At 39.2% G+C, this 19,794-nt stretch overlaps 1 long non-coding RNA gene across 1 annotated transcript in view; it reads right to left on the bottom strand.

Moving 5' to 3' along the window:
- Positions 1-501: 501 nt before the first annotated feature.
- LOC143268880 (uncharacterized) overlaps positions 502-19,794 on the bottom strand; it is a 76,743-nt gene continuing 57,450 nt past the window's right edge. Inside the window, exons 5-6 of the long non-coding RNA XR_013045027.1 lie at positions 14,662-14,724; positions 502-1,343 (exon numbers count right to left, since the gene is read on the bottom strand). This is a non-coding gene — a long non-coding RNA (uncharacterized LOC143268880). The remainder of the gene's footprint in view (positions 1,344-14,661; positions 14,725-19,794) is intronic.

Raw genomic sequence — 19,794 nt, 5'->3', positions numbered from 1 at the left:
CCAGCTTCCATAAGCTGTCAGGACGCACAGAAGGGATTTCGAGATTTGGATTTCAGGAGCCAGAAATATTTGTCTTTCCTGATACCATATAAAAAGGCACTTGATCAAACATTAGACCTCTTGATTATGGTAACAAAATATGGTTCTACAGCAGTGGTTCTCAACCTGTGGGTCACAATCCCCTTGGGTTGTTAATTTACATCATGATTGATGACAGTAGCAAAATTACAGTTACGAAGCAGCAAGGAATAATTTTATGGTTGGGGATCACTGCAACTTGAGGAACTGTATTAAAGGTCAAAGCATTAGGAAAGTGACAACCACTACTCTACAGGGTTCCGGTGGCTTTTTTTTGGCTTTTTTTTTTCTTTTTCTTTCTTATTAAGAAAATTTTATTCATTTTACATACCAACCACAGATCCCCTCCCTCCCACCTCACACCCCCAGTCCCCCCACACACACATCTCGACCCCCATTCCCACCTCCTCCAAGACAAGGCTTCCTGTGGGGAGTCAGCAGAGCCTGATACACTCAGTTGAGGCAGGTCCAAGCCCCTCCCCCCACCCAGAGGAAGGCTGTGTACATCCAGTAACTGATGGAAACAGATGCAGAGATCCACAGCCAAACACTAGGCCAAGCTCTAGGAGTCCAGTCGAAGAGAGTGAAGAGAGATGAGCAAGGGGCATCAAGATCATGATGGGGAAACGTACAGAGACAACCAAACCAAACTAGTGGGAACTCATGAACAATAGCCGTGGAGCCTCCATGGGACTGGACTAGGTCTTCTACACAGGCAAGACAGTTATGTAGCTTGATCTGCATAGGGGGACCCCTGGAAGTGAGATCAGAATCCATCCCTAGGGCATGAGCAGGCTTTTTGGAGCCCACTGCCTATGGTGGGTCACCTTATCCATTGGCTTTAAAGTGACAACACCTTGCCTTCCATTGACATCAGTAAGTCGCCAGTTCAACCACTTGTGACTGTGACCTCCAGCATTTTTTGTGGCTGCAGTTCATTTATTCAACTGAATTCCTAGTGCTGGAGTTAGGACATTAGACGTTGTGTGTATTTCTGAATTACCAGTTTGAATGATTCTGAATTCTTCAAAGGGTAAAGAACTATGCACAGAAGTGACAGTCTAGGGGCAAGGAAAGTAGCTCCATGAATAAAATGCCTGTCGTGCAAGTATGAGGATCTGAGTTCAGATCCCCGTCATCCATCTAAAAATCCAGATGTAGTAGTACTGGTTGCTGGGGAGGCGGTGGAGAGAGGCAGATAAGGTGTTCACGGGTCAGCCAGTGTGGCCAAAATGGCGATCTCCACATTCAATGAGAGGCCCTGCCTGAAAAAAAATAAAATGGAGAGTGATTGAGGAAGACATCTCACATCAATCATCAGTTTCTGTCTTCAATATCCATATACATAGACAAATGTACACACACGAGAGAGAGAGAGAGAGAGAGAGAGAGAGAGAGAGAGAGAGAGAGACAGAGACAGAGAGACAGAGAGACAGAGAGAGACAGAGACAGAGAGACAGAGAGACAGAGAGACAGAGAGAGACAGAGACAGAGAGAGACAGAGACAGAGAGAGACAGAGAACAATCTATATAAATGTCTAGACATACAAAAATGTTGTTAGGTGCTTGTCTGATTTGGGACAATATGGTGGAGAGCTTTGAATTCTAGTGTAGTCCATATTTGTAACAAGAACAAGAGTTCTAACAATAGCCCAGTGATGTTTTTTATAAAATTATAAATAAGAACAGATTGGAACACAGTACAATTCTGGAGTCATGAAACTCTCCAAGTGTTTTCACCAGCGTATTCATTGCCTGTGTCAATCAAACCACAGCTACTGCATTTGTTTAAGGTCCACAGAGTGTCTAAATGAATTTATTTTAAACTGAATCTTCTGAGAAGCTTTCTCTTTCTTATTCATGAGAATGTCATATGAATTCTCAGCTCTACTAGAGTTTAGTAGATGTCCAAAGCAGTAGCTAAAACGCTTTTTTTAGTTGGTCTTGCTCATATAAGAAGAATATGCACATGACTAACCATAGATCTTTAATCTTAATATATTTTTTAAAGAATTCAAGACTGGTTTATCTCAACCTCTTGGCATTTCCTCTGATGCTTATTAATTCACCATAAGTCACCTTTCTCCTGGTTAATCAATCATTCTTCCAGGCTATGTCGTCTACCAGCAAAACACCTAGATAAAGTAGAAATTTATTTTCATAATGCTACAGTTTGAACTAGGGGTTTGTATACACTAGAAAAATGCTCTATCACTGCACTACATCTCATCCCTTAAGACAGAATTTTGATAATTATATAAGTGTCATGGCATTCATGATGCTAACCCATATGCCTATCAAGTCTGTCAAGAGAACTTAAAATTAAATCATCTCAACCAATTTTCTTTGAAAAAGAACAATGACAGCTCAAATTGTAGAGTTTAAAAAAACAGAGCTCGAAAGTTGGAGTTTGAAGTGGCCCAGAACCATACTTGGAGTTTAAGCTACCTTTTGTTATGCTTTGGAAAAACAGAAATATTTTTAATATAGTTTTTCTTGTTAAAGGTAGGTAAGAATCACTTAAAACCTAAACAATGACTCTTCCTAATTTCTAAATCAAAGAACTAAATACCCTCAAGATGGTACTTTCCTGGGAGATGACAAGTGTGATATATCATATCACAGGACACATTGGGTCTCCATACTACACTGACCCTACCAGTCAGCATTGAACAGTATTGGGGCTAAGCAGATGGCCCAGTGTTACTAACCATGCTGCAAAGTTAAAAGAAGTTGTGAAAATATGCTTTCCTCTACAGATACAGACTTCTCAAGTCACAGAACTGCAAACAGGGGCATGTGCCAATAAAAAGTGGTCAAAAATTAGAAAATTGTCTTATAATTAGAGCAATTCCGGCGGCTCAACTTACTCCATACTTGGAAATGACGAGCTTTGATCTTTGCTTCAGTTAAAAAACCACCCTTCCAGGTACCATTTCCTTTTCTTCTATAATTTAAGCCTTAAGAAAAAAGAAATCCATGTCAGCGATTTCACACCCTCCCTTTGCACCTGGCAAATTGCGGCTTCAGACTCACGAGTCACCCTGAGCCCTCGGCTCCCTTCAGCTCCTGGCTCTCTGTGAACATTACGGCAAAGAGCCTCTGTGATGAAGATCGTCTTTGGCACACCTCTTGTTTATACATTTCATGGGGCTTAAGTTGCCCCAAGATGATAGGATTGGGAAGGTCTCAGACAAAAGACTGATCTTCGCATGCTCAAAAGGGAAAGCTACAAAACCTTGTTTCAAAAAAGCCACCAATGAAATGGGCAGAATGCAGGATAATGTTCCAAATGGGAGAGAAAGGTGGCCTCCGAACAGGTCTCCATGTCATCATTAGATAAAGACCTAGTTTTAAGATGCTGACAAGTCATTAAAGAATTTTGACAGTAGAACTTGAGGCTTCTTTGTTTTGTTTTGTTTGTTTGTTTGTTTTTTGAAGCAGGGTTTCTCTGTGTAGCTCTAGCTGTCCTGGAACTCGCTCTGTAGATCAGACTGGCCTCAAACTCACAGAGATCTCCCTGCCTCTGCCTCCCTCTGGAGTGCTGGGATTAAAGGTGTGCGCCATCACCACCACCTGGCTTAAGTTTTGAAATGATGAAATAAGAGGAAATGATGTGTAACATAATAATGAAGGAGTCAGTAAAACATTAAGCATGCACCTCCATTTGGCGAGCATGTGATTCATACCGCTGAGCAACTTTTCATATCCTTAGTGTTTTATTTGGTATTTCCGATAATTCCAAAGCATTGACAAGATCATTTCCCTGGGAGACTTTGTATTTAGGGAGAAATTTATAGGCTCAGAGAAATCAATGAAGAAGGCTGAAGCAGTATGCTACCTACCTCCATACACAATCCTCAGACCAAGAACAAGCAGGTTGTTAAGAGTTGTCAGGGACCAGCTGTGATAGAAGTGAAGTGGGGGAAGCCTCGAGGTGAAGGGGGGGCTCTCTGTGAAGCACTGAGGAGGAGGAAGGAGGGATCAGATGAAGAGGGCTGGGATGAGTTAAGACCAGTGTGAGAAGGTGACTGTGCTCCTGCATGTCTGGAAAAAGACCGAATGATAGGAAATGTAAGGACAGGTCAGCTGGAGTAGAATTATATGCAGTCCAGTCCAATTGATAATAAATGCACATGCTGTAGAATGAAGGCCGTTATGCTTTCTCAAATGAAATTAAAGAATAAGAAAAGCCTTTTTTGAAAATTTTTGTGGGATTCTTAAAAGTATTACTGAAATTTGAGCCTTAATTTTAAAAATAAATGGTACAGTTTTGCCCAATCCTCTATCTTAGCCCAATAGCATAAACGATGCCATGAATATTGTATTGATATGATATTTCTAGTGTTCCATAAAGTCTATTGGATGATTATTTTATACATGTTTCAATGGATGTTACAGTTATTGGCTCAACACAATGCACATTTTTCTTTGTCTGCCCATGTTTTCCGAGCACTCTCTCTATGCCAAATACTCTACTGGATACTCAGGGCACCGTGAGAGAAGAAACAGGACTTCTTGTGTCCATGGAAGACAAACATATGAACAGATCTTAAAACCTGGCCATGGCAGAAGTCCAAGCAGTGCCTCTTTTAGTAGGAAAGACAGTTTTGTTCTAGCAACTTCTCATTAAAGGTCAATGTGATACAAGGTGCATTGGCATTCTAGAATGTGGCAAGGGCCATGTCTCCACAAAAGCGTCTCCATGATCTGTTTTTCAGGATCCCATGTGGCATGGTTGCACAGGTGGTCTGACCTACTGACCAGGAAGCCTCTGTCTAGGCAGTAAGAGTGGACAGACTGTCAGGAGAGAACAAACACACCAATCTGTTACAGTCTTGAAACAACATGTCAATAAGGAGAATACCAGCTTTTCCAGGAGTTCCTAGAATGGAGGAACAGCCACAGCAACAACTCATGGATTATTGGGAAATTGGTTTGAAATATGCAAAGTTTCAATGAAGCAGTGATACTCCTACCTCTTGTCTCTTCTCTCTCTCTCTCTCTCTCTCTCTCTCTCTCTCTCTCTCTCTCTCTCTCTCTCCCTGTCCTTTTCCCATTCTCCCTCTCCCCATCTCTCTCCTCTCTACCCCTTCTGTGTGTCTGTGTCTGTGTCTGTCTGTCTGTCTGTCTGTCTGTCTGTCTGTCTATATGTGTATGTGTCTGTGTGTGTCTCCACTCCCCATTCATTCGATGAAGCATCTTAAGAAGATGTAAAGTCATCTCAAGGGCCTTCCATCTTCACTCTACCTTACAGCATAGTTACTAAACAATGACATTTTAATGAGCTTAAATTCTTCTGTTAGAGACATAATGAAGTGAAGATGATTGCTCAGACAACTGAGTAGAACTAAAATTCATTCTCACTGACTTAATGTGGAACCACCAACCATACTAGAAAACGGGCTACCAAAATATCTTGTTTACAAAAAAAAAAAAAAAGGGCAAGGTCGGAGAGCAAGGTCAAGAATGTAGAAGCTGAGGGCTGTAAAGAGGAATGCAAATACTATCAAGCACTAAAGAGCTCTGCACACATGGAAAGGATCTCTTCAGAAAGCTGTACACTGTGAGCAGACAGAGCCTACCAGGTAGCGTCAATCACACTGTGTGACAGAAATCAACCTCATTGTGCATGGTTGTACATACTTTGTCTTTTTACTGGAGAACCGTGCTCAAGATTCTTTCCAGATGATAAACAGTACAAAATGGTTGGAAAGTTCAAGAAGGGCCACTTGAGTTTAAATACTGGTCCATCCTCCCTTAGACTACAGGCTCTTTAGGATGGAACCTTACCACTATGTACTTAAGTTCTCACCTGGAGTGAGAGGATAGAGTACCACTTATGTGATACTTGAAAGAGACAATACAGTAAGAAGGACTCCTAAGACCTAGACAGTTCTAAGTTCCTACCTGTTAAAATTATGTAGGACTGAAAGCATCATACAAAGTCACTGACTGGACCTGCCTGAGACAAAATTAGGCATGTTCCGATAAAAAGGAAAAGCCTCACGGGATAATTACTCATTTACATCGTGCTCTACAGTCTGTTGAAATGTATTTTACACTTTTACAAGAGCCACAGACTATGACTTCATCAGCATCTAACCCTGGGAATCACTGCAGTTGAGTTTGCCACCCTAAGAACATTTCTCAGGACTATCTAGAGGTTTTTTTTTTTTTTTTTTTTTTTTTTTTTAGATCTTTACAACACAAATGCCTGACTGTAGAGGCAATGCTACAGAACAGGTGCCATAGCATCATTGTGTCTCTTTTGTACATGCTTTGGTTTCCAAAGTAAACTATCAGTATGTGCAGTCTACACAAAAATGTTCTAACAAGACAGAAACTTCGCGAACTTTCATGTTGCTCAGTGTGCAGTATCAACCACTAGCAAGATGACCTTTTCTCAGAGACTGAGAGCCACATGGATTGCCCTGATTTGACAAGACCAGGACACAAGCGAAATTCGATTGGAGTGGTCACTGAAATAGTCACACAGCTATTTAACATATAGTTGTGAACTTAGACAGGGGCAGGATAGATACACTCTACACATCTGGTTCTCTAACATTCTTCATATGCATCAATAATGTGAAAAGAATTATAATCCCCAGTTACAGAATTTAGTCTTTAAATTCATTTACATTCATAAATGTATAGCATTTCTCAGCATGCAGCCATTATGCTGATCTTTAACCAATGTCTCAGACCGTCCAAGGTTCTCTTATTAACTCACTATGTATTGGTGTCTCATTTTATAGAATGCAAGTTTTAAATGTTTGTTTCTTTTTTAATATATTAAATGGTTATTTGGGAACCTGGATAATATGGGGAGACATGAAAAATAGCTAAAATAAACAAATCCAGTTCATACATAACATTCTTATAGCAAATAGGTTATGGGGGCAGGGTGGTAACTAGGCAAAAATAGCATAATAGAAGAAACCATGACATCATGCTCCAAAAAGAAAAACATTGTTTACAAGCTTAAGGATTTACTAGTACTTTCAATCAATCCTTCTAATGCCTCCCAATGTGAAGATTTGAGTATCTGCTACAATTTGGTTGCCATTGCCCAATTCCTGGTGGAATTGTGCAAGGTGTGCAGTATCTTTCTTTGGGCACATAAACATCCCTGGACATTTATCCTCACTCACTTCAAAATACAAAAATGGCCTAGTTTAATTACAGAGAAGTTAGTTCCTTCACATCATGTTGGCAGGGACACAAGGTCAAAAAATAATCTCTTTCTATGGAAACCAAATACAACAAGGAAATTCTAATTCAGTCGCATGTGGTAAGTGGATATGAGCCACAGTGTCTTGATGTGGGCATTTATTATTTTCCATCACTTGGTATTAATAAAGTGTTATGTAACAGTGAAATTCTAAAGACATTTCTCCTTCAAATTAAGTAAAATTGTATTATTCAAAAAAAAGTAAATTTTATTTTTATAAGTAAAATTAAATTGTTATAAAACTACATGGTCTTTTGGCAAACATGTTGAGATGAACACAGAGTTTCAACTCTTTGTTCTTCAACAATTTGAAGCCCCATTCTATCATTCAAAGAATATAGCAGTAAAGAAACATAGGTTAAAATAAGTGAGAAAATGTTGCAGACTTCAGTAATTCAAAGTTTTTAAATAAGCCTTAACACTATCCATGACTCTATTAAATATTTATGGCTATTGCATCAAGAAATCTTGTTAGATCTACCACGTATATGTGCATACATTAATTTTCATTTATGTACATATATGTAAATACATTTATTTGTATGCATACGTATGTATATACAAAACATAACTATTGTTCACCCTCCCAAAGCTTATCTGCAGCCACAACCACCACCATTAATTGCCTAGATGGCTGCATAATCTCTGTGGTCTCCCTCAACCCAAGCACAGCCAATGAATTGCATCGTTTAACATTATCTACTCTTCAAGTTGTTAGTCAAGTTCAGATAGTCCACTGCTCTCACTCAGAAAAGCCTCATTTTCACAATGGCCCACAGTACACAACCATGTCTGGACCCTCTCTTCATCCTGGTTTCATCTTGCTCCTTGTCCTTGCTACTCTCTTTAGGCCATTGACTACCTCCTTTTATAGGTGTTGGTGAACTTCCTGCATCTGGTTATGCTAGCTCCTTCTGCCTAGAACACACCATGTCTCCAAATATATACAACACAAGTGCTACAATTTCATTTCTGCCTTGGCATCCTTTCTAAGACATCTAAAGTGAAACTTCATTCTGTTTATGCCTTATTCCCATTAACACATTACATCTTTTCTATCATATTTATCAGAATATGTATATTCTTTATTATGTGTAATGAGTTCCTTATAGAAGGTACTGTTATGGTGCTTTTTAAAATGCCATTGTTCATCTGAAATTTAAATTTAACTGGCATTCCTGTTACACAATTTTGTTTGCTAAATCTGGCAATTCTGATACAAAACATTTGTCAAATAAATGAATAAGAATTTTAGAGGTTGAAAAACACAAATAATGATAACTAACTTAGAACATTTGCCTTTAACAAAATTAAATGTTAAAAATTAGCAGATCTGGGATGTAGGAGACAACTGAGAAAGCCAAAAAGAGGGAATTTGATACCTGCTACAGAACATGGAAAATATAAGAACACTCGGTACCCCTGCTGTAGGGTGAGGGTGGGGGTATAAAAATGTATGGGTATGGGAACAGGGCAGCTAAAAACAGTAGGATTAGTACAGGGATTTAAAAGAAATAGACACTGAAACAATCCACACTCTCACAAAGACACATGGATGTCCCACTGGTGGCAAACTTCATGCAAGACTAAAATGATGTCTGTTAGAGAAAAATGAACAATAATAAAAAGAATAATCACTCTACTTGTCAAAAATACAAAAGCAAGCAAGATGAGTGAGAGACTAGGTGGTGAGGTTAGGAAATGCTCTGAGGATGTTGGCTGATTCCAGGGCTGTGAAAGCAACTAAGTTTTAAGTTGACTACCTGCAATGTGCGAAGTATAGTGGAGATGCCGGGCTTAATGATGGATGCTTCCCAGCAAGCTACAGGGAAGTGTGGTTGTGTAACAGCCACTTCTACCGTCTGGAAAGGAGAAGCATACTGGAAACCTTAGTCTTCAACTTAACTCGGAGGGACGCTACTCAGAGCAGGTTTGGGTTCATATTTAATATGCGGAATAAAGGAAAGCCCAAGCCGGGGAATAAAAGCATTACTAGAGTCATCTCAGGATATGATTAAAGCAAACAGGGGTCTATGTGGAGAAATGTACTCCCGGTTCGGGGCTCATAATCATCATAGGCTGAGTTCTGAGGGTGAGCTCAAAACACAATAGTTACACAAGAAAACAAAGGATCTCATATAGCTCCGCCCTTCTATTTAGACAAACTTTAAGTGAAAAGAAAAAAAAGTATTCTAAACTTGAAGACTACATTCTAATTCTTGATAAATTTTCATCAGCGTGGGTGACAACGTCTCTGTACTGTGCTGTGTATTAGTTATCTTTTCTGTTGCTGTAGTCACCGTGACCAAGACACTTAGAGAAGAAAGAGTTTTTGTGCTTACAGCTCCAGACACCACAGCCGTAAGTGATAGCCATGGTTGCTAGAGCAACAGGTTTAGAGTTGCCATCTTAACCCTAAGGCCACTTAGAGAGATTACATTGGGAATGGTACAAGGCTCTGAAACCTCAGAGCCTGGCCCCAGGGAAACACTTCCTCCATCAAGGCCACATTTCCTAGACCTCCCCAAATAGTGCCACCAACAAAGTTTTCAAATACTTGAGACTATGTGGGACATTTCTTATTTATCATTTCTCAAAACACCATTGTGTGATACTTCAGAAACTGATCTATTTTCAGCACTAAAAAAAAAAAATGAGGAAGATGAATCAAATATAGAGGCAGAATTCATAACTGAAAATTTCCAATAATTTTGATCCTTTCTAGTAAGTTTGTAGAGTTTGAAAAACTTCTTGATATTATAAAATTCTAGCAAGGTCTGGGAAGACAAATAAATGACCAAAGGAAAAGTCGAGTCCATTAGACTAGAAACCATCCAATAAAACCTAAAACCATACAGTCTTAGTTACTCTATGTTAATAGAGTGTATAAATTCATCTCACAAACCTAACAAGTAGCTGGGCACGAGTGTGTGATGCTTCCAGCCAATATGGATGCCCATTCCGCCTGCACTACTTTCAATACAAATGACCTTGCTGACATCCGAGTTAAAAGAAAGTGGGGAAAAAATAGTTCCAGAGAAGTTGCTTAGATGCTGGGGTAAACATTCGTAAACTATTCCCTCCCATCATGAATAACCATAGATACGCACAATGCAACACAAGAGGCTAAAAATGTGCGTTGCAAAGATAGCAAGATTTATTAAAAGTACAAACAGCTGTGAAGTGGAGTCCACAGCTGCTGGGTCAGGGCTATTTGAACCTGTGAGGTCCCCATGATTTTGTTCTGTTGCTAATGATCTGAGCCCTGGCCTGACCCATGTTTATAACTTGCATTATCTTCATTACATATACAATGTAACTACAAAAAAAAAAGTCATTTGAAACACAACGAATTGTTTTTTACTTATTTTCCAAGGATAAAGATGTTCGGTGATAAAGCTTTCAGTCGAAGACTATTAAAGTTTCTATCTTAAGTCAGAATTACCGTTCAGAATTCTAATTTCCTCTTACTCTTGTTTTTTTTAGAAAGTTTTTTCAATGTCTTTAAATCTATTCCAAAATATTTTACATGGGAAAACTAAGCATGCTTTTAAAAAGTGGTATTTAATGCAACCAAAATTAGGCTGGATAAACCTCTCTTAACGTCTCAAGTCATTAAAAATTTGGGGTGAAAGTTCATTAGAAAATTGGTTTAGAACTGTCCAATCCAGGCCAATTTTAGAATATTTTGAGTTGTCTATGTATCAAAATAATGTCTGCTTTGATAAATCACTAAATTGAGATTATTATATTTTTGCACCAGGTGACCTTGGCAGGATTATACCCACAGCTTTGCAAATTAGTATTAATGTCATCATTATGGATGCAGCTAAGTCACAGTGATTAATGTCCCTAGGACCTACACGAGCAAGACCCCCAGAGTCTTATCCCAGACAAACACCTTGCAGAAACATCAGGCCTCACCCCACTTCTTACCTCAATAATTCCAGCACTGCTGTATCTGGGCTTCAATTCGTAAGGACAATCTCGCACACGTTTTCCTTAGTTTATTCTTGTTTTTTAGCAACATAGTAAGACCACTTCCAGCTGCTGCATTAGCAGTGCTTACTAGTTATATTTAATAGTCACGTGAATGTTAGGATGTTATATATCTTCTCCAGTAAATCTTAGAAAGTTAGTTTTTTTTGTTGTTGTTGTTTTATTTTTCAGGAGTTTGTCCATTACGTTTAGTTTTCATATTTCCCACATAAAGCTTCTCATGGTGACTTCTTGTTTTTATGTCAACATCTGTGCCATCGATTCGTTCTTATTACTGTCTTGTGCCCCCCCTCTCTTTTTGACCAATGCCAGTACAATTCTTTTATTTTTAGTTCTATTTTCAAAACTATCTATAGCTCATCAGCAGTTCAGTCATTCCGGCTTTGGCAGTATGTCATTGTTCATGTGAAAAGTCATAGTGATACCAGTTGGATGTACCGTCATGATGTATGCATTCATATGTTTATGATTATATATTCAGTGTCTACAGCATAGTAAACCCTTAAATATAGTTCATTTTCTTAACAGCCTAGAAAACTCCATTTTAATGTGATTAGTGTTTGGGAACATACAAAACATTTGGTTTAAATGTCAAAGATTGTTCACAATATCATTTTTAAAAAATCACTGTGTTTGCTCTAAACCATGTTAAGAAATAAAATAAAACATCATCCCTAGCTACCTCCCAAACCTCTGTCCCTGCTAATGAATGAAAGCAACAGTGTTGAAGTCTCTTTTATAACACATAATATAATATAACATACATCGTTAATATTCATTAAAGTATTTCTAGAATTCATTAAAAAATATATGGCTATGTCTTCAAATATATTCTTTCATATGTATATATATATATATACATATATATATATATATATTATACTATGTATGTATGATGTATATTCCTTCTAATCTTTCTTCTGATTTTACTTAGATCTGTGGCTATTTGATAAATTATCAGACACAAAATTTTAAACATTAAGAAGTAAAATCATCTTTTAAAAGTTGAAAAATAAATCAATCAGCTATAGACTCACTTGTTACTAACAGTTCCTAACAATGAGATTTGTCACAAGAAGGCTTCTACTAATTCACTCATCATGGCATATGACTCAGAGCATCTTTGTACCAAGCATAATGTAAAAATAAAATTATTCAGTTTGGGGGCCTGAACAATGAGATGACTCCAAGGTTAATAGCACATCTTACTCTTGCAGAGGACCCCAGTTCAATTTCAAGCACCCGCAGAGTGCCTCACAGCAGTCCATATCTCCAGTTCCAAAGGATCAGATCTCTTTTCTGGCCTTCATAAGCACCAGGCACATAATATTACAAAAACACATAGACAGGCAAGCACTCATACATATAACATAAAAATAAATATATTTTTAAATATTCAGGTCTTTAAAAATAGTCCTCAGGGAGAAGACTAAAAATACATAACAGACTCTAGGACTTAAATATCTTCTCTGTTCAATTTCATTCTCAAGTCCTTCCATCTTTTATCTGCTAATGGACTTCTAGATATCCATGTATGGAGAGGAATCATGAGATGTGGAACTGTGGGGGGGGGACCCACGATTCTGAAGACTTCATCAACTATTAACCAACTGACAAAGATACTGGCTCCCTTGTACTTTCTCCTCTTCAACATGAAACTAAAATTTAAATATTTAGGTATACTATTACCATATACTTATTTTGGTCAGAATAAAATTCAGTGAATTAAGTGGCAATAAAGGGTGAAGGGTGGCTCTTTGTTGCAGGGTATGTTATAGACTATTTCCTTAAGTGCCAAGAATCATGTCTAGAGGGCAGAGATACTCCTAGATGACCCACAAAGAAGACAATGTAACATTCACTTTGGATCGAATAATCTGACTGAAGATGCATACCTTCCAACTTGTCAATAAAGGTTCCTATCGAAGATAGACAAGCACAAGCAAAGCCTGGTTGGAGTTTGGTTCTCTTCCCAAGTCTGTAACAAGGCCTCATGGATGCTGAAATAAGTCCATCAATTTCATGTTTCACCAAATATAGGTTTCACAGAAAAGAACTATAAAAATGTTTCCTCCCAACTTTATGTGTTCTAGTGTTTAAATAAAATGTCTTAGTAGGTAAGGAAAGCTGTACATGAAAATAACAAGAGGCAAAATCAAAAGCAAGTCTGAAATAGACAGGTCCACCTGAGCTGTAAATTATGGAGCCGTGGAAACAGCCAAATGACTGATCAGCCACTGTGGCAGCCAGGAATCAATTATGTCTCTAGTTCACTGCAGTGCTGGCTGGTCTTATGTCAACCTGACACAAAGTAGAGTTACCTGAAAGGAGGGAACCTCAACTGATAAAATGCCTCCATAAGATCCATCTGTAGGGCATTTTCTTAATTAGTGATTGATTCTAATTAGTGATGGGATTCTAACAGAAAGTTTACAGCTCCTGTCACAACCGTTAACTAGGTTCTGTCTTGTGTTTTCCCACTGAAGTCCCTGTGGCAGGAACAGCAAGACAAATTTCTTTTTCTAAATAAGATCCGTTCTGTAAAATAGGAGAAATGGCGATGATAGTGACTTCTGTCATTATTTTTATATGTGTCTTCTTCATTAACTCAACCCCTAACTACTCTCCACCCACTGCGAGGGATTTCCCTTGGGTACCTCTGCAGTCTCTCCTTCTGGGTCCTGCACTTCTCTACACCAGTCCTCCGACATGCTCTGCTCATTCAGTGAAGTAACTTCTGGTGAATATTTATCAATCATGAAGTCGTGTTTCATTCATTCACAGTAGCATAGTATGCCTACTTCCAAGACCTGACTTTGCAGTGTGGGAACTTTAAATGACAGTTAGAAAAACACACAGTTCTATGTGTTTGTGATAACTACAGCTGCAGCGATTTGATGCACAGTTTGTATAATTTAGTCCCTTTAAAGAAAAGACCATATACTGGGCAGTGGTGGCATACACCTTTAATCCCAGCTCTCAGGAGGCAGGGGCAGGCAGATCTCCATGAGTTCGAGGCCAGCCTGGTCTACATGAACAAGTTCCAGAACAGCCATGGAGGTTACACAGAAAGACCCTGTCTCAATAAACTAAAGAAGAAGAAGAAGAAGAAGAAGAAGAAGGAGGAGGAGGAGGAGGAGGAGGAGGAGGAGGAGGAGGAGGAGGAGGAGAAGAAGAAGAAGAAGAAGAAGAAGAAGAAGAAGAAGAAGAAGAAGAAGAAGAAGAAGAAATAATGAAGGAAGAAAAGAAAGAAAAGAAAAGAAAAAGAGAGCATGTAGGCCATTGCTGTAACTTCTGCTTGTCTTAGAACAGAGGCATGTAGTATACAAGAACAATTGAAACTTTACCTTCTCAGGGTGTGAGAGGAAAACTGGAAGCAGACAGAATGGTCTCCAAAGATGTGTCAATGCCTAGAGAAATGATCAAATAAGTACAAAAAACCAGTTTTGTCCCAAATCAATATGTTCCAAACACTTTAAAATCTGTTTGTAAAACATACAACTAAAGAAGCATTCATTTCAAAAGGATTGCAGAATACTTAGGGACAGTCAGGAAAGTGATTACCTATGATAAAACAACTTTTATCACCAGTGTATTTAGTTTGTTTTCATCGTGGAGACATTTAAGCCCTTTTATGAACTGTCATGTTTAAATAACCAACATACATACTGTTCTGATTGCTTTTCCCCACAAGCATCTCTTTTCTTTTCATCCTCAGTCTTGACATCCATAGTTTTAGATAGCGAGGTCATTTTTACAAGCGCACCACTCAAGGTTTATGAAAAATGACTCTGTCTCCAGGCAGGTCTCTATCTGAGCCGAAGCAGGTCAAACACATGGCTACAAGAAACCTACCACTGCTTCTAAATGTTTTTTGAAAAAAAATGAAAACTTGCTCACAGTTAGCACATGGTAACTAAACCTATCATTACCCTGCCTGGTTAATGGTGAAATCATAAACTCTACCTTCCTCAAATGTGTTTTCTACTTTTTTCTCTACAGGAGTGCTCCCTGTAATACCAGGATAGCAAGAGAGTATTCTTGCTGATCTTTCTGATCATCCTACAATACAGTTTTAGCTGCTCTTTCTAAATGAAGTGTGTATCAAAAAATCAGTGACATTACATTTCTTTCAGATAAAGGAAAAAATATTTTTTGTGCCTTAGCTAGAGGATTTACTGGTAAATTTTCAAGCAAAGGGGGTGATAAAGGACATGTGCCTATTCAGTGCCATCCAGGGATAATATACCTTAGTTCTTTTCATCTTCAGAATAACACTAGTTATTACACTCAATACACAAGAAACCTAAGCCTCAAAGAACGTTAAGTATCTTAGATGATTCACACAATGTTTGGAGGAAATGAGACTTCGACCTAAGTCTATCTTCCTGCAATCTCATTGTCTACCCCTTAAATCTTCATGCCTTTCTCCAGGGTGGTCTCTAGCAAATTCCACCCAAATTTAATCTAAGCCCATTGTTATGCAAAGGTCAAAGCCAGTCTCTGTTCAGGTAGTAAATCCCAGACTAAGCCCATTCGTGCCCAGCACTAGCTGCCTCTTTAACCTGGAGATTCGCCACAATAACAGTCCCTCTGGAGGCTAGCCAGGTCTTTAGTCTGCCTGGCACCCTGTGCAGTGACTCAGGCCAGACTACAGGAGCTCCAATCAAACCCTTCTAAACAGGACCTCAAGAACGTCAATGCCTAAAGCACTATTGTTCTCAAATGACCTTGTGTGGGGGCCAAGACCACTCGCGTCTATTAAAAAAAAAAAAGCAGTGTAAGATGGGAAGGTCATGTGGACAGGCTCCACTGTTTTCAGAATTTAAAAATAATTTTTTAAATGTTTATTATGTGTTTTTACAGCCTTACCTGACTCTGGGATAACCTGGAGAATGGAAGTACTCCTTTAAATCTTGCTTCTTCCTCTTCTGAAGGAAAATAAAAGTTAAGCCTTCAGTGAAGTCGCCCTCTGAAGGCCAACAGGAAGCGTTTGTTTTGTCTTATGTGTGAAATCAGAGCTAGCATCCCCCAGAACTTGTTGTCCCCATGAAAAATGAAAAAGATCATGGCACACAGCCCGAGAGCTGATAGCATGTTGCCCTGTGTGCATTCCTTACAGGCCCCTTGCGTTGCTCATTTCAGAAGGAGAAAACATTTCCTGCCTCAGTGCATTACAGAGGAAGACAACTGGTCTGGAATGACCTCAGAAGGTTCTGGCAGTTTTCCAAAGATCTTAAGCAGAATTTTGTCAAAGTTTCCATCAACTCAATGAGCCCTTGCAGTATGATGTGGAATACTTCTACATTCCAGAAGAGGAATTGATGGTTGCATTAGAACGGTGTTTCTCAGACTGTGGGTCGCAACCTCTTTGGGGTCGAAGAATGATTTTACAGAGTCACCTAGGACTATCAAAAAACATATATACCTACATTACAATTCATAACAGTAGCAAAATTACACTTATGATGTAGCAATGAAAATAATTTTATGGTTGGGGGTCACCACAACATGAGGAACTGTATTAAAGGATCACAGTATTAGGAAGGTTGAGAACCCATTGCCATACAGTGTTCTCTGTAAGGCACTTTTACAACCACTGGAAAAATCTTCACCAGTGATGTAAAAAAGGGTATCAGAATTTTTGGTATGTTTCTCCAATCTTCTTTGCTCCTATCCAACTATAATTTTTTTGAAGGGAGACAGTAATTTACTAATGTACATCATCCTGATGAATTTATGATAGCCCTTAAATGAATGAACAATAGTAGATAACATTATTCAAGCATTGGAGATATCAAGGCATTTGGTCTAGAGGTGTTTCTTGAACATTCGTGGCACTAAGCACAAAATTGAGCAAATATGCAGTCACCCCCTTTACGGAGTTGTTAGTCTATTCCTTATTCTGTGAATCAGAAGTACCAGGGAAGTTTTAACACAGATCATGGGTCAGACCCACCCCCTCCCCACAATATTCCTTCAAGTTGCCTGATTTGGAGGTAGATGTGCACAACAAAACTCTGAATTACAAGAGAGTGTGATGAATGATAGGGGAAACAAGAGATTTTTAAAGGCCACACGGACACATGCTATCAGGACTTCACGCTAAATAGTATCATTTAAATAATAAATTAGCCTAAGAAACAAAAGTGGATTCTGGGTAAAGGAGTATGGAATTCAGAGGTAGAGAGGCCCATTTCTGAAGCCAGTCAATGGTGGCTCTTTTATGTAATTGAGCTTGCTTGAGGATCCAGGCTCAGGAAAGGGAATGCATCTAGGAGACTGGGTAGGTGGATAAGGACCATAGAAAGAAAATACACTGCTCTTGCTGGGTGGCAGGCAAAATTTACTCCTGAAACAAAGTTTTGTGTAAAAAAAAAAAAAAAAAAAAAAAAAATTTACACAGAGACCAAGTGTGATCTTAATCATTCTTTTACCTTCATTTATGTGTTTGCTTGAGTACCAATGTATTTCCTAAGGAAGGGTCATAAGTTTTGAATCCCTGGTTATTAGATATCCTCTGCTACCAATGTAATAAGCCAACCAAGCTGAATAGATAAGTTCAGATTTAATGAACAGAGTAAAGGAACTCCCGGGTGACTCTCAGGAGATCAAGAAAGGACTCATGTGGCAAATACGTCGGCCAGGTCTTAAGTAGCCTGTAGATGTGGTCTTGAACAGCCCCGGGAGGGCTGATTCTTGGTGGGCTTTCTGAGGGGAGGGGTTTAGAGAGGGCAGCTCCAGGAGATATCATCAACATCCCAATCTTTTGGGTAAATATGGACACCAGTTGGGCTTCCACCTAAACGAAGGGCACAAACAAGGAAGGGGGCCACATGTGTGACAAAATAATGAGGAAATAGAAAAGGAAGGAAGCACCCAGTTAGAGAAAACTGACCATGAAATACATGCCCAATGACACAATCCTCAAAGTCCAAAAGGGGCTAGTCTCTTGCAGTTCAGGAAAGAGAAGAGTTCAGGGAAAGAACAGACAGGGGCATACCTTTCCTTCCTCAGAAATTCAGATTTCTTATAATGTTTTGCTTTCCAGCAGCAAATATGGAGTTACCTTTGTCAGTCTCCATGGGAACCACCCTGTGGCACTTTGACCTAAATCTCTAGCACCCCAGTGACTTGAACATACATTTATAGTTCCTGTTCTGATCTCTGGACTCTACTTTCTACAAGGAAAACCCTTTCTTTTACTTTGCTTCTACTCTCAGGCCACACATACACACACACACACACACACACACACACACACACTCACACACACACACACACACACACACACACACACACACACATTTTGTAGATCCTTAAGCAACAATATCAAAATTCCCTTAAATTATACAATCTCTTAATTCCTGGGGAGAGGGTCAATATTTGATCTCCCAAAGCTATTGGTCATTATTCTAGTTAAACTTCTACCTAGCTTTCTTGGTCTATTTCAGTAAAGTCAGTCACTTGCAACTTTCCCCAGCCCAAATCCTAAAACCTGACTGATGCTGAAGACACGTAAAGCCTTGTTCCCATGAAGAGGGGAAATCTCTGGGGTCATGGAGGAATAATTTGAGCTTTGTGCACCAGATGCTAATGGAGAAAGGAACCGAGTATTCCAAAGTTGACTTTGAAGCATTCTGTCTGCTTACTTACCTGATAAGGCAAGAAAGGATCACATGTTTTTCTGGGAACTGATGGTAATTTAATCTTTTTTTCAGACTGTCCTATAATTACCTTCCAGTTTTCATGAATTCTGAAACATGTTTTTGTTATTTATAACCCATTTTCCCCCCACTATTCATAAGCCAGTGAAAAAAAACAGTGCCTACAAATGAGTGAAAACCCAAGCACAGTACCCACTTGTTTGACTCAATATTTTGATTTGATTTAAAAATCAATAATTTATTTTAACTAAATGACAGACATTTCGTCCCCATGTACAAAGAACTCAGAAATTCCACCCTCCCTCCCACATCCCGTTTGGTCGCAAAGATAATGGCGGCATTGACAAGCCCTGTTTCCAGTTCCTGTCAAGGGTCATTTCAGAAAGACAGCTCCAGTCAAGGCCTCACACTATTATTTCTCATTTAAAACATTGGAAAATAAATAAGTAGCTGTTGGCCTCAAGGGTCCCCTTGTTTTAGCAAATGGAAACCTTGGGAGGCAGCAGTTGGTGCCGGTGAGGCATCAGCTGGGTCAGATCAAGAAGGACAAAGGAGAGGAACTCAAACCTACAGTCTTTTCCTCTGGAGCTCCCAGCTGGATGGCAGATCTGCCCTCGATCAGTTTCCCTTCCTCAGCTGCTTCCAGTGTTCGGAAAGTTCCTCCCACTGACATCGGCTGGGTCTGTAATTGTTGGTGCACACCACCCAGATCTGGATGGTGACTTCCTATTGAATGGAGTGGCACCATGGTAGAGTGGTCAGGGCAAGTGCTTTGGAACCACACTTGACTTGGAAGTCTAGCTCTGACACAGC

The sequence above is a fragment of the Peromyscus maniculatus genome, chromosome 16 (genome assembly GCF_049852395.1).
Source record: "Peromyscus maniculatus bairdii isolate BWxNUB_F1_BW_parent chromosome 16, HU_Pman_BW_mat_3.1, whole genome shotgun sequence".
NCBI lineage: Eukaryota > Metazoa > Chordata > Mammalia > Rodentia > Cricetidae > Peromyscus > Peromyscus maniculatus.
The sequence above is the reverse complement of the archived record's forward strand: the minus strand, read 5'-3'. Positions and strand labels throughout refer to the sequence as shown.